The following is a 12,650-nucleotide window of genomic DNA, read 5'->3' as shown; positions in this document are numbered from 1 at the left end:
GAGCTCTGGCCCTGATGGTGGGAAGTTTGCACTCAGCACACTGTGTAACTGGCCTCTGGATCCATTTACCCCCCCCCCCCCCCCCGACTCGATTAACACCTCCCAGTGTCATTGTTTTTTTTATATAAAGAAAGGTTCCAAATGGGAGGATTTGCACACACACCTCGCCCAGCTCCTCAGACACCTCCCCTGGGACTTGCCTGCAGTCCCACGGACCGAGCCTCACTCAGATATCCAGTTCACTGGAGCATCGCCAGGGTCCAAAATGGGCCAGAAAGGTGCCCTTCAGCCACGGAGAGGAGCCCATCCCTCAAATACGCCGCCTACCCCCTTACTCAACTTTGTTCAATGACAAGACATGGAGATCCTTTATCAATTGTCAGCCGCGATGACCCAGTTGGCACCGAATGAAGCGGATCGCACACGTTTTCTTTTCATTTTAGACAGAAGATTGTTTCTCTCTACCCTCACTCCCTCCGCCTTTCCTAATCAGCTCAGTGCCGCCGCGAGACTTTCCAACATGTATTTCCTGCTTTGGAAATCCAAATTCCCCTTGGTGGAGTGTGTGTGAGTATGTGTGCCTGTGTGTGTCTCAGTTTGTGTGTGTGTGTGTCTCAGTTTGTGTGTGTGTGTGTTTGTGTGTGTCAGTGTGCGTGTGTCAATGTGTGTGTTAGCGTGTCTGTCAATGTGTGTGTGTCAGTGTGTGTGTGTCAATGTGTGTCTGTGTGAGTGTGTGTGTGTGTCAGTGTATGTGTGTAGAGTGTGTGTGTCAATGTGTGCCAGGGAGTGTGTGTCTCAGTTTGTCTGCGTGTGAGTGTGTGTTTCAGTGAGTGTGTGTCTCAGTGTATGTCAGTGTCTGTGTGTGTGTGAGGTGTGTGTGTGTGTGTCAGTGAGGGTGTGTCTCAGTGTGTGTGTCAGTGTGGGTATCAGTGTATTTGTGAGTGTGTGTCTCAGTGTGTGTGTCAGTGTGCCTGTGAGCATATGTGTGAGTGTGTGTGTCAGTATGTGCCAGTGTCTGTGTGTCTCAGTGTATGTGCCAGTGTGTGTGCCAATGTGTGTCAATGTGCGCGTGTGTGTGTATGTGAGTGTGTGTATCAGTGTGTGTCAATGTGTGTGTGTCTCAGTGTATGTGTCAGTGTGTGTGTCAAGAGTGTGTCAGTGTGTGCGTGAGTGTGTGTGTGAGCGTGTGTGTGACAGTGTGTCTGTGAGTGTGTCAGTGTGTGTCAATGTGTGTCAATGTGTGTCAGTGTTTGTATGTCTCGGTGTGTGTGTCAGTGTGCGTGTCTCAGTGTGTGTGTCTGTCTGTGTGTCTGTCTGTGTGCGTGTGTGTCTCAGTGGGTGTGTCAGTGTATGTATGAGTGTGTGTATCAGTATGTGTCAATGTGTGTGTCAATGTGTGTATGCCTCAGTGTGTGTGTCTCAGCGTTTGTCTCAGTGTATGTGTGTGTGTGTCAAGGTGTGTGTCAATGTAGTGTGTCAATGTGTTTGTGTCTCTCAGTGTGTTTTGATTTGATTTGTTATTGTCACATTAGTATACAGTGAAAAGTATTGTTTCTTGCATGTTGTACAAACAATGCATACCGTACATAGGGAAGGAAGGAGAGACTGCAGAATATAATGTTACAGTTATAGCAAGGTGTAGAGAAAAGATCAACTTAATACGAGGTAGGTCCATTCAAAAGTCTGATGGCAGTAGGGAAGAAGCTGTTCTTGAGTTGGTTGGTACGTGACCTCAAACTTTGGTATCTTTTTCCTGACGGAAGAAGGTGGAAGAGAGTATGTCCGGGGTGAATGGAGTCCTTAATTATGCTGCTGCCTTTCTGAGGCAGCGGGAATTATAGAGTCAATGGATGGGAGGCTGGTTTGCGTGATGGACTGGGCTACATTCACAACCTTTTGTAGTTTCCTGCGGTTTTGGGTAGAGCAGGTTCCATACCAAGCTGTGATACAACCAGAAAGAATGCTTTCTATGGTGCATCTGTAGAAGTTGGTGAGGGTCATAGCTGACATGCCAAATTTCCTTAATCTTCTGAGAAAGTAGAGTCGTTGTTGGGCTTTCTTAACTATAGTGTCGGCATGGGGGGACCAGGACAGGCTGTTGGTGATCTGTACACCTAAACACTTGAAGCTCTCGACCCTTTCTACTTCATCCCATTGATGTAGACAGGGGCATGTTCTGCACTACGCTTCCTGAAGTCGATGACACTCTCCTTCGTTTTGTTCACATTGAGGGAGAGATTATTGATGTTGCACCAGTTCACCAGATTCTCTACCTCATTCCTGTACTCTGTCTCATCATTGTTTGAAATCAGACCCAGTACCGTGGTGTCATCAGCAAATTTGAAAATCGAGCTGGAGGGGAATTTGTCCACACAGTGTATAAGGAGTATAGTAGTGTGTTTCAGTGTGTGTATACCAATGTGTGTCAGTGTGAGTGTGTGTCAATGTATGTGTGTCAGTGTGTGTGTCTCAGTGTGTGTCTGTCTGTGTGTCAGTGTGTGTGAGCGTGTGTGTGCCAGTGTGTGTGTGTGTGTATCAGTGTTTGTCTCAGTGTGTGTGAGTGGCGTGTGTGTGTGACAATGAAATGAAAATGAAATGAAAATCGCTTATTGTCACGAGTAGGCTTCAATTAAGTTACTGTGAAAAGCCCCTAGTCGCCACATTCTGGCGCCTGTCCGGGGAGGCTGGTACGGGAATCGAACCGTGCTGCTGGCCTGCTTGGTCTGCTTTAAAAGCCAGTGATTTAGCCGAGTGAGCTAAACCAGTGTCTCAGTGTGTGTGTCAGTGTATGTGTGCCAATGTGTGTCAGTGTGAGTGTGTGTCAATGTGTGTGTGTCCGTCTGTGTGTGTAAGTGTGTGTGTGTGACAGTGTGTCTGTGAGTGTGTAAGTGTGTGTCAATGTGTGTGTGTGTGTGTCAGGTGTCAGTGTGTGTTAATGTGTGTGTGTCAGTGTGTGTGTCAATGTGTGTCAGTGTTTGTACGTCTCAGTATGTGTGTCTCAGTGTGTGTCTCAACATGTGTGTCTGTCTGTGTGTGTGTGTCAGTGTGTGTGTGTCAGTGTGTGTGTGTGTCCGCGTGTGTCAGTGTGTGTGTCAGTGTCTGCATGTGTGTGTCAGTGTCTGCGTGTGTTTGTCAGTGTCTGCGTGTGTGTGTCAGTGTGTGTGTCAGTGTCTGCGTGTGCGTGTCAGTGTCTGCGTGTGTGTCTGTGTGTGTGTGTCAGTGTGTGTGTGTCAGTGTGTGTGTGTCTGCGTGTGTGTGTCAGTGTGTGTGTGTCAGTGTGTGTGTCAGTGTGTGTGTGTGTGTGTCAGTGTGTGTGTGTGTCAGTGTGTGTGTGTGTCAGTGTGTGTGTGTGTGTGTGTCAGTGTGTGTGTGTGTCAGTGCGTGTGTGTGTGTCAGTGTGTGTGTGTGTGTGTCAGTGTGTGTGTGTCAGTGTGTGTGTGTGTCAGTGTGTGTGTGTCTGCGTGTGTGTGCGTCAGTGTGTGTGTCAGTGTGTGTGTGTCAGTGTGTGTGTGTGTGTGTGTCAGTGTGTGTGTGTCAGTGTGTGTGTGTGTGTCAGTGTGTGTGTGTGTGTGTGTCAGTGTGTGTGTGTCAGTGTGTGTGTGTGTGTGTGTCAGTGTGTGTGTGTGTGTGTGTGTCAGTGTGTGTGTGTGTCAGTGTGTGTGTGTGTCAGTGTGTGTGTGTCAGTGTGTGTGTGTGTGTGTGTCAGTTTGTGAGTGTCAGTCTGTGAGTGTGGCCTCTTTCTCCCCGTGACTGGCTGCTGGAGCCTCCTGGCCGGGTTCTGGTGACCTCTGTGTGGCTGGGAGGAGGTTACAAGATGTTGGAAAGATGTAAATAATAGTCTGCAAACGGATCAAAGGTTCATGACACGGACTAGGACCGGGAAGTCCAGTTGACCGGGCTAAGGTATAGGATGGTGGATCCCTGACAATAAGTTACACACTAGTGAATATCTCATGGTTAGATTCAAGTTTAGATTAAGGGTGACACGGTGGCACAGTGGTTAGTACTGCTGCCTATGGCGATGAGGACCCGGGTTCGATCCCGGCCCTGAGTCACTGTATGAGTGGAGTATGCTCATTCTCCCTGTGTCTGCCTAGGTCTCACCCCCGCAACCCAAAGATGTGCAGGGTAGATGGATTGGCCACACGGAATTGCCCCTTAATTGTAAAAACAAATTGGATACTCTAAATTTAAGGGGCAGCACGGTAGCATTGTGGATAGCACAATCGCTTCACAGCTCCAGGGTCCCAGGTTCGATTCCCGGCTGGGTCGCTGTCTGTGCGGAGTCTGCACATCCTCCCCGTGTGTGCGTGGGTTTCCTCCGGGTGCTCCGGTTTCCTCCCACAGTCCAAAGATGTGCAAGTTAGGTGGATTGGCCATGATAAATTGCCCTTAGTGTCCAAAATTGCCCTTAGTGTTGGGTGGGGTTACTGGGTAATGGGGATAGGGTGGAGGTGTTAACCTTGGGTAGGGTGCTCTTTCCAAGAGCCGGTGCAGACTCGATGGGCCGAACGGCCTCCTTCTGCACTGTAAATTCTATGATCTTCAAAGTGGTTTATGTCTAGGATAACGGATTCCCGAGACTGAGCTCCAGGTTGGTTTCGTCTACGGAATAGATACCCAAGAATGAAGTGCGTCTAATGCGGGGGTTCCGAGGGTTTACACAGAGGGGAGCTGCTGGGTTAGTATCTGAGCGCTGGTTCTCCGCCCGGTGCCCGGCACTGTGTCAATCTCACAGCTCTGACTGACCCCTGTCTCTACCGTCACTGTTCTCCCTGGAGATCAAAGGGAACGCAGGACCACTCCCCAACACATGTGGTGCCCACCGTGTGGAGGGGGGAGTGTGTTAAATGATTTAGGCCCATTGTCAACCACCACAAACAACACCTTTTCTCCACAAACACTCAAAACGTCTGACATGCAGGATTCACGGCAGAGGGAAGCAAGACTTCTATAACATTGACTTGCAATCCGGGTGCAGGTCTAATATCTCCAGGATGTCAGCTTTGTGAACATTTGTCATCAAAGGGCAATCCCTAACCTAGCCCAGCCTTGCCTGGTGGCATTGAAGCGGAACCTTGTGTCAATCACAGCATGGCTAATGAGATCGCTGGAAAGCCACACTGCCAGTGGGCGTGGTGCCAGGGCACCTTTAGGCCAATCAGATTCTCAGGCCGTCATGAGATTACCATCTGCCAATGAGACAGCTCCAAAATGATACCCACCGTTTTTGTCTAATAACTGTTATGGGATACCTGGGAATGAGAGGCGGCTGCAATTTGAGATGATTTACAAACAGTGTCAATGGTTTATGATGGCCATCTGATCCCCAACGTTAAAGCACTGCCTGATGATCCCGCAGAAGTAAATTCCTTATTGCTAGATAGCATAGTGAAGAAAACAAAAGGGAAAAAAAGCTTAAATCTATCTGACCCCTTTCACATCCTCATAGCCAATTAAGTATTTTGAAAATTCCTCACTGTTGCTTTGTAGACAAAAGCGGCAGCTGTTTGGAGTACATCAAAGTCTCACTCTTCGCAGTGATGTAGACAGCCAGGTAATCTGTTTAGGTGCTCTTGGATGAGGGAGGAAGATAGACCAGGGCACCTGGGACAACAGCCCTGATCTTAAAATGGTGCCATGGTATTCCCAGCAACCACTTGGACAGTCTCAGCTGTGAGGTGGCGCTACTGTCAGTGCAGCACTCTCTAGGTACTATACTCAAGTGCTGCGTTAGGTGATGGGCTCCAATCTCTGGCGTGGGGCTTGAAGTCCTAACCTTTGAACTCAGAAGCGAGAATGTTCCATTAAGCCAAAGCTGGGATGTGTTCATTTCATCTACATCTCATGGTGTGACATAACTTTGTTTTTGCTTTCTGCTGGATGCACCTGGCAATTCAGAAGTGAGAGTCAATGCACTGTTACGTTGGGACACAAAAGTAATTATTGCAACTTTAATGTTGTCGGTTCAGCAGAAAAACAAGCAAATGGTTATAGATACTCACCTAAAATCCACGGACTTGAATGTTTTGCAAAATAATCTGTGGCTACACTAACAGCTGGATCACAGATATTTCCATATCATTCACTGATCCCCAAGTACATATTTTACACTACAATAAGTTCAGAAGATAAAAGGCATTTTTTTCTGCGAGAATGTCAGTAGAGTTTCCTCGCCTTCTTTGTTCCACTGCCATGAAAAAACAATGATACTTAATACAAGTTTTCTAGAAAGAAAATTCCAACAAACGCACATCAGTATAATCAAAAGTCAAATGGAGCGGGTAGTAACCCACACATTCAACCATTCCTATGCAGGCGACTTGAAGGACAGCAAGTTCGAGTATGGTGCTGCTGAAAGGGGCGGATTGCTGGCACAGTGCTTAGCACTGCTACTTAAAGCACCAATTTCAGCCTTGGGTGTGGAGTTTGCACTTTCTCCCCGTGTCTGCGTGAATTTCCTCCCATTCTCCAAAGTTGTGCAGGTTAGGCGGATTGTCCATGCTAAATTTCCCTTTAGTGTCCAGGGATGTGCAGGTTAGTTGGGGTAGGGTGCTCTCTCAGAGGGTCGGTGCAGACTCGATGGGCCGAATGGCTTCCTTCCGCACTGTAGAAATTCTATGATTCTATGATGTGAGTTTCAACCTGCTGGCACAAGTTGTCAAATCACAGGTAATATTTGTCTACTACGGCAGCACGGTGGCCTAGTGGTTAGCACAATCGCCTCACGGCGCTGAGGTCCCAGGTTTGATCCCGGCTCTGGGTCGCTGTCCGTGTGGAGTTTGCACATTCTCCCCGTGTCTGCGTGGGTTTCGCCCCCACAACCCAAAAATGTGCAGAGTAGGTGGATTGGCCACGCTAAATTGCCCCTTAATTGGAAAAAATAATTGGGTAATCTAAATTTTAAAAATATATATATATATTTGTCTACTACTTGCACAGCCTTACCATCCTAGTTATTTTATTACAAATAGACCTTCCTTCTAATGGTGGTGCTTTAGTCTCGAGTGACAATCCTGCCCTCTGCAGGCGTGGAATGGTCGCAGTACAGAATGAGGCCATCCAAGTCTGCACTGGCTCTATCCAGAACAATTCCACCCAGGCCACACATATATTCCGCAGTAGCCCTGCATTTCATTTCTCTTCAGTTTATTATCCAGTTCTCCATTGAAGGTTGAATCTGCCTCCCCTGCCCCCACTGCACTCTCAGGCAGTGCATTCCAAATCCAAACCCCTCCCCACCTAAAGAAGCAACTTTTTCCTCACGTGGCCATTGCTTCTTTTACCAGTCACGTTAATCCGGTGTTCTCCACCCCTCCCTCAATGGTAACAGTTCCTCCCTCATGTCTTTAACACCTCTATCAAATCTCCTCTCGACCTTCTCTTCTCTCAGGAGAATAGCCCCAGTTTCTCCAATCTATCTTCACAACTGAATTTCTTCATCCTTGGAATAATTCTCAAAGGAGCGGAGAGTCATGGAGGGTTTTTTTTTTGGGGGGGGGGTCTTTTGGTGCATTTGTGAACACCATGTGGTTCTAAAGCCACTGAAATTAATTCACCCGAGGAAGGAGCAGTGCTCTGAAAGCTAGTGATTTGAAACAAACCTGTTGGACTTTAACCCTGTGTTGTAAGACTTCCTACTTAAATTAATCCCCACAGACAGACTGAAACCTCCCCGAGTGAGCTTTATGATTTAACGAAATGCAAAATGCTGACAATGCTGGATACTGGAAATTAAAAAACATAAAAAGCTGAAAAAATAGTGGGGGGGGGGGGGGGGGGGGGGGGGGGCTAAGCCGGCCTGGCAGCTATTGTGAGAGAGAGAAAACAGGGTTAAGGTTTGGAATGCAGTGTGACCTCTTCCGCGCTAGGTTTATCATTCATTCATTTTGGAGGTGATTTTTTATTTTTGTTGAAGGGGGCATATAATTATTCAGGAACGGTGTGCGTTGAGGCGAATTCCATGGGAGATCTAATCCAGGGCAGGATATATATCTGTTTCACCTGCAGTACTGATTGTGATTGGGTTGCTTACGATCTTTGAGATATATTTTACAACCCAGACATATGTTGGAATGATCATTCATTATATAAAGTATGAATACACATTTCCTGAGGGCTATGGTGATTTAGAGACATAAATATAGAGTATTGGGGGGGGGGGGGGGGGGGGGGAAGATTCAATAATGTTTTCAATGAAGCTCCACTTTTCAGCTCCGGTGTAAGTGTTATGTTCAGCCTGCATTCCTCTTCCCCTTTCAAGGAGCTGCGGTTGTCCTTGAAAGTTTTAATGAGTTCTTCCACTTTTAATAAAAATTGACATCCCTATCTGACAGCTACAGTCAACGATGACGTGTTATGCCTAATAGCGTCTGGGAAGAAAAAAAAAGATGACCTTGCAATAACTGAACGACGTTTTGCATACCGAATGAGACATCACCAACATTCAGCTTTCAAAGTGATATGCATCACCAACTGAAGTAGCAACTTTGGCAGAAGTCATTGCAACATTGGGGCCTTCGTCTTAAATCCCCGCCCCCCCCCCCCCTCATCGAATCTCCCCACTCCTCCTGCAGCCCCCCACACACACCAGTGCACCTCTGGTTTAAATAGGATTTTGTTAGCTGCCGCCAGGTATCGAGGGGCGTGGAGCTAAGGCAGGTAAATGGGGTCCAGGTGTGTGGATCAAGCGGAGGGGATAGGACGAGGGTGGCTGAATGGCCTCCAGACGTTGTCCTACCTGTTTTACGCTTCCCCATCCCCACTCTCAGTATTCCTGAAGTCTCTTGTCCGAACCACTCGGCCTTGCCGGACGGAGCAGGTCCCACCATTCAAAAGCCGCTCCCAACATACTTCGCCAGCCAACCCCATTCAGAGTTCCCCCCTTTGGAGTTCACACTCCGCTCTCTTTGTCACTTTCACATCCTTAAAAGTTGCCGTGGAATCCAAGAGGTCCAAGTGAAAACTGAAAACTTGACAAACTCCAAGGCACATATTTTTTTCACCATCAATTAGAATGGAACAGGGAGACTGGGAGTCAATGCTGCAGCTACATTGCCCAGGGTGGTTTTGAGAGGGATGGTAAACCTTTTGTTGGTTAACACTCAAAGCGCATGAAAGTATGCAGCAAGCATCAGATAAACATGCTCTCCTGCACCGATTCTACACAGAACAAATAATATTTCCTTTCATAATTCACATTAAAAATCAGACAACTGTTTGGGGGCAATTGGAACCAGTCCCATATGTAGTTTTGCCCCTTGCCCAATGTCATTCTCCATTGAGCACAGTAAGAAGTCTTACAACACCAGGTTAAAGTCCAACAGGTTTGTTTCAAACACGAGCTTTCGGAGCACGGCTCCTTCTTCAGGTGAATGGAAAGGCTTGTTCCAGAAATGTTTATATAGACACAGTCAGAGATGCCCCGGAATGCGAGCACCTGCAGGCAATCAAATCATCAAAGATGCAGAGAGAGAGGTAACTCCAGGTTAAAGAGGTGTGAATTGTCCCAAGCCAGTTCAGTCGGTAGGCCTCTGCAAGTCCAGGCTTGTTGGTGGGGGCCGAATGTAATGCGACATGAATCCCAGATCCCAGCTTTCACCCGAAACACATTAAAGAAGCCATCCCCTATGGACAAGCCCTCCGTATACACAGGATCTGCTCAGACAAGGAGGAGCGCAACAGACACCTACAGATGCTGAAAGATGCCCTCGTACGAACGGGATATGGCGCTCGACTCATTGATCGACAGTTCCACCGCGCCACAGCAAAAAACCACACCGACCTCCTCAGAAGACAAACACGGGACACCACTGACAGAGTACCCTTCGTCGTCCAGTACTTTCCTGGGGCGGAGAAACTACGACATCTTCTTCGCAGCCTCCAACACATCATCAGCGAGGATGGACATCTTGCCAAGGTCATCCCCACACCCCCACTACTGGCCTTCAAACAACCGCGCAACCTCAAACAAACCATTGTTTGCAGCAAATTACCCAGCCTTCAGAACAGCAACCACAACACCACAAAACCCTGCCAGGGTAATCTCTGCAAGACATGCCAGATCATCGACATGGACACCACCATTACACGTGGAAACACCACCCACCAGGTACGCGGCGCATACTCGTGCGACTCGACCAATGTAGTCTACCTCATACGCTGCAGGAAAGGATGTCCCGAAGCGTGGTACATTGGCGAGACCATGCAGACACTGCGACAACGAATAAACGGGCATCGTGCGACTATCAACAGGCAGGACTGTTCCCTTCCAGTTGGGGAACACTTCAGCAGTCAAGGACATTCAGCCTCTGATCTCCGGGTCAGCATTCTACAAGGAGGCCTTCAGGAGACGCGACAACGCAAAATTGCTGAGCAAAAACTTATAGCTAAGTTCCGCACGCATGAATGCGGACTCAACCGGGATCTGGGATTCATGTCGCATTACATTCGGCCCCCACCAACAAGCCTGGACTTGCAGAGGCCTACCGACTGAACTGGCTTGGGACAATTCACACCTCTTTAACCTGGAGTTACCTCTCTCTCTGCATCTTTGATGATTTGATTGCCTGCAGGTGCTCGCATTCCGGGGCATCTCTGACTGTGTCTATATAAACATTTCTGGAACAAGCCTTTCCATTCACCTGAAGAAGGAGCCGTGCTCCGAAAGCTCGTGTTTGAAACAAACCTGTTGGACTTTAACCTGGTGTTGTAAGACTTCTTACTGTGCTCACCCCAGTCCAACGCCGGCATCTCCACATCATTTCCATTGAAGTTAATGAAGAACAATATTATGGGCCCCACCCCCACAACCCAAAGATGTGCAGGGTAGGTGGATTGACCACGCTAAATTGCCCCTTAATGGGGGGGGGGGGGGGGGGGAGAGAATTGGGTACTTTAATTTAAAAAAAATTAAAACGAGGAACAATATTAGACAGCAAATAAAGCTGACCAACCGTCTGGTTCCCTCAGTTTGTTAATGCGGTTCAAATTGTCCTCACTCCCGTCTCCTTCAGAGAGAGATGTGAAGGGTTAATTTCTACATGAGATGCTGTATCTATTTCACCGCCTTTTACAATTTAGCGTAGCTACTGCCTTCATGTTTTGAAACTTCTCCCTCCCCCTTGAAGTTTGCAAAGTTGTTTTTAGGGCATCAATTGCAAGAAGTTTGTTCAAACCAACTCAGGAAGTCACTCACTTGCCTGCGGCGGATCTTTTATTGCGGCAGAGAGCAAAATGAGGGGAACCGAAGAGAGAAAGTGCCCTCAGTCTCGAAGGTTATTATTTGCGCGTAAAAATCGATGCAGTAAAAATTATTATCGATTATTGTGGCGCTAAACCTCGATGGATAGACAGGTTCTGAAATAGATCCCAGTCCTTAAGTAGAGCCTGCCCCCATGTGGTGACAATGGAGATATGCAGGGAAGTTAACCAACTTTTTCAAAAAATCAAACTACATATTTTTCTAAATAAGATTATTTCATCAATAACAACATTATCTATTTGATCAAATACAATGACAGGCTGAATTTAATCGAGGGGTTTGGGTGGTTTATATAGTCTGGAATCTAATCGAGGGGTTTGGGTGGTTTATATGTAGAATAACACATACCCAGGATGAGTTACAGGCTGGAATCTAATCGAGTACACAATTTCACCAGGTTTGTAGGCTTCCCCAGGGTACTATGTGCAATTGACTGCACACATGTCACTATTGCAACAAGCAGAAATTTTATTCCTTCACTCTCCAACTTGTATGTGGCTGTACTCAGTACATCATGCAGATTAATGGGTGGTATCTGGGCAGTAGTAATGATGCTTTCATTCTGCGGTAGTCTGCTGTACCATTGGTATTTCAGCCACCCTGACAAACAAGATGGTGGCTACGAGATGACAAAGGCCATCACTGACTGCCTGTCTCACAACTCTGGGGTATGGCCCATGCACATGTGGACAGTATGCATACAACTCAAGCCATGCAAGCACATGTAATGAAGCAGACTACTGGGATAGTTAGACAACACCACCACTGGCTGGAGCATTCTGGAGGACCCCTGCAGTACTCACCAGAGTACCTGTCATGATTCGCTGTGGTCTATTGCATGTTACCAACCTCACCACCATGAGGGCACATTGCCACCAGATAGGCAGCAATTAGAGGAAGAGAATGAGAAGGTGACAACCATCACAGTCCCTGTTCTGGCCAGACTCAGCATGATCGACTCATCTGACTGCAGTATGAATGCAATCTCAATTCCCCTTCATCAACAGTTCCACACCTTACTTTCACTCTGTTACTAACCATCACAGAATCCTCTTGGCTACAATGTTGAATAAAAGTCACCAAAGAACAAATATTCCAAACCAACTTTATAAATTAAATGATACCATATTCCATATAATAGTCAACAATTCAACCTTGTGCATTCCCTTCGTGATTGCCTTTGGGGACCTTTGCCTATCCCGTGCACCTGCACAGTACTGCCCCATTGGTTGAAGGGGCATTGGGTAGGCGGATCAGTGCTGTCATCCTGAGAGAAGACAGCAGTTCATGATCCATGATACAACTGTCCCTACTCCTGGATTGTGCCTCGGTATTCCTAACAAGGGTTGAATGACAGTTTTCAGGACCAGTGTGGCTGCTGGACTAA

This window comes from Scyliorhinus canicula, chromosome 4 (assembly GCF_902713615.1).
Source record: "Scyliorhinus canicula chromosome 4, sScyCan1.1, whole genome shotgun sequence".
NCBI lineage: Eukaryota > Metazoa > Chordata > Chondrichthyes > Carcharhiniformes > Scyliorhinidae > Scyliorhinus > Scyliorhinus canicula.
The sequence above is the reverse complement of the archived record's forward strand: the minus strand, read 5'-3'. Positions refer to the sequence as shown.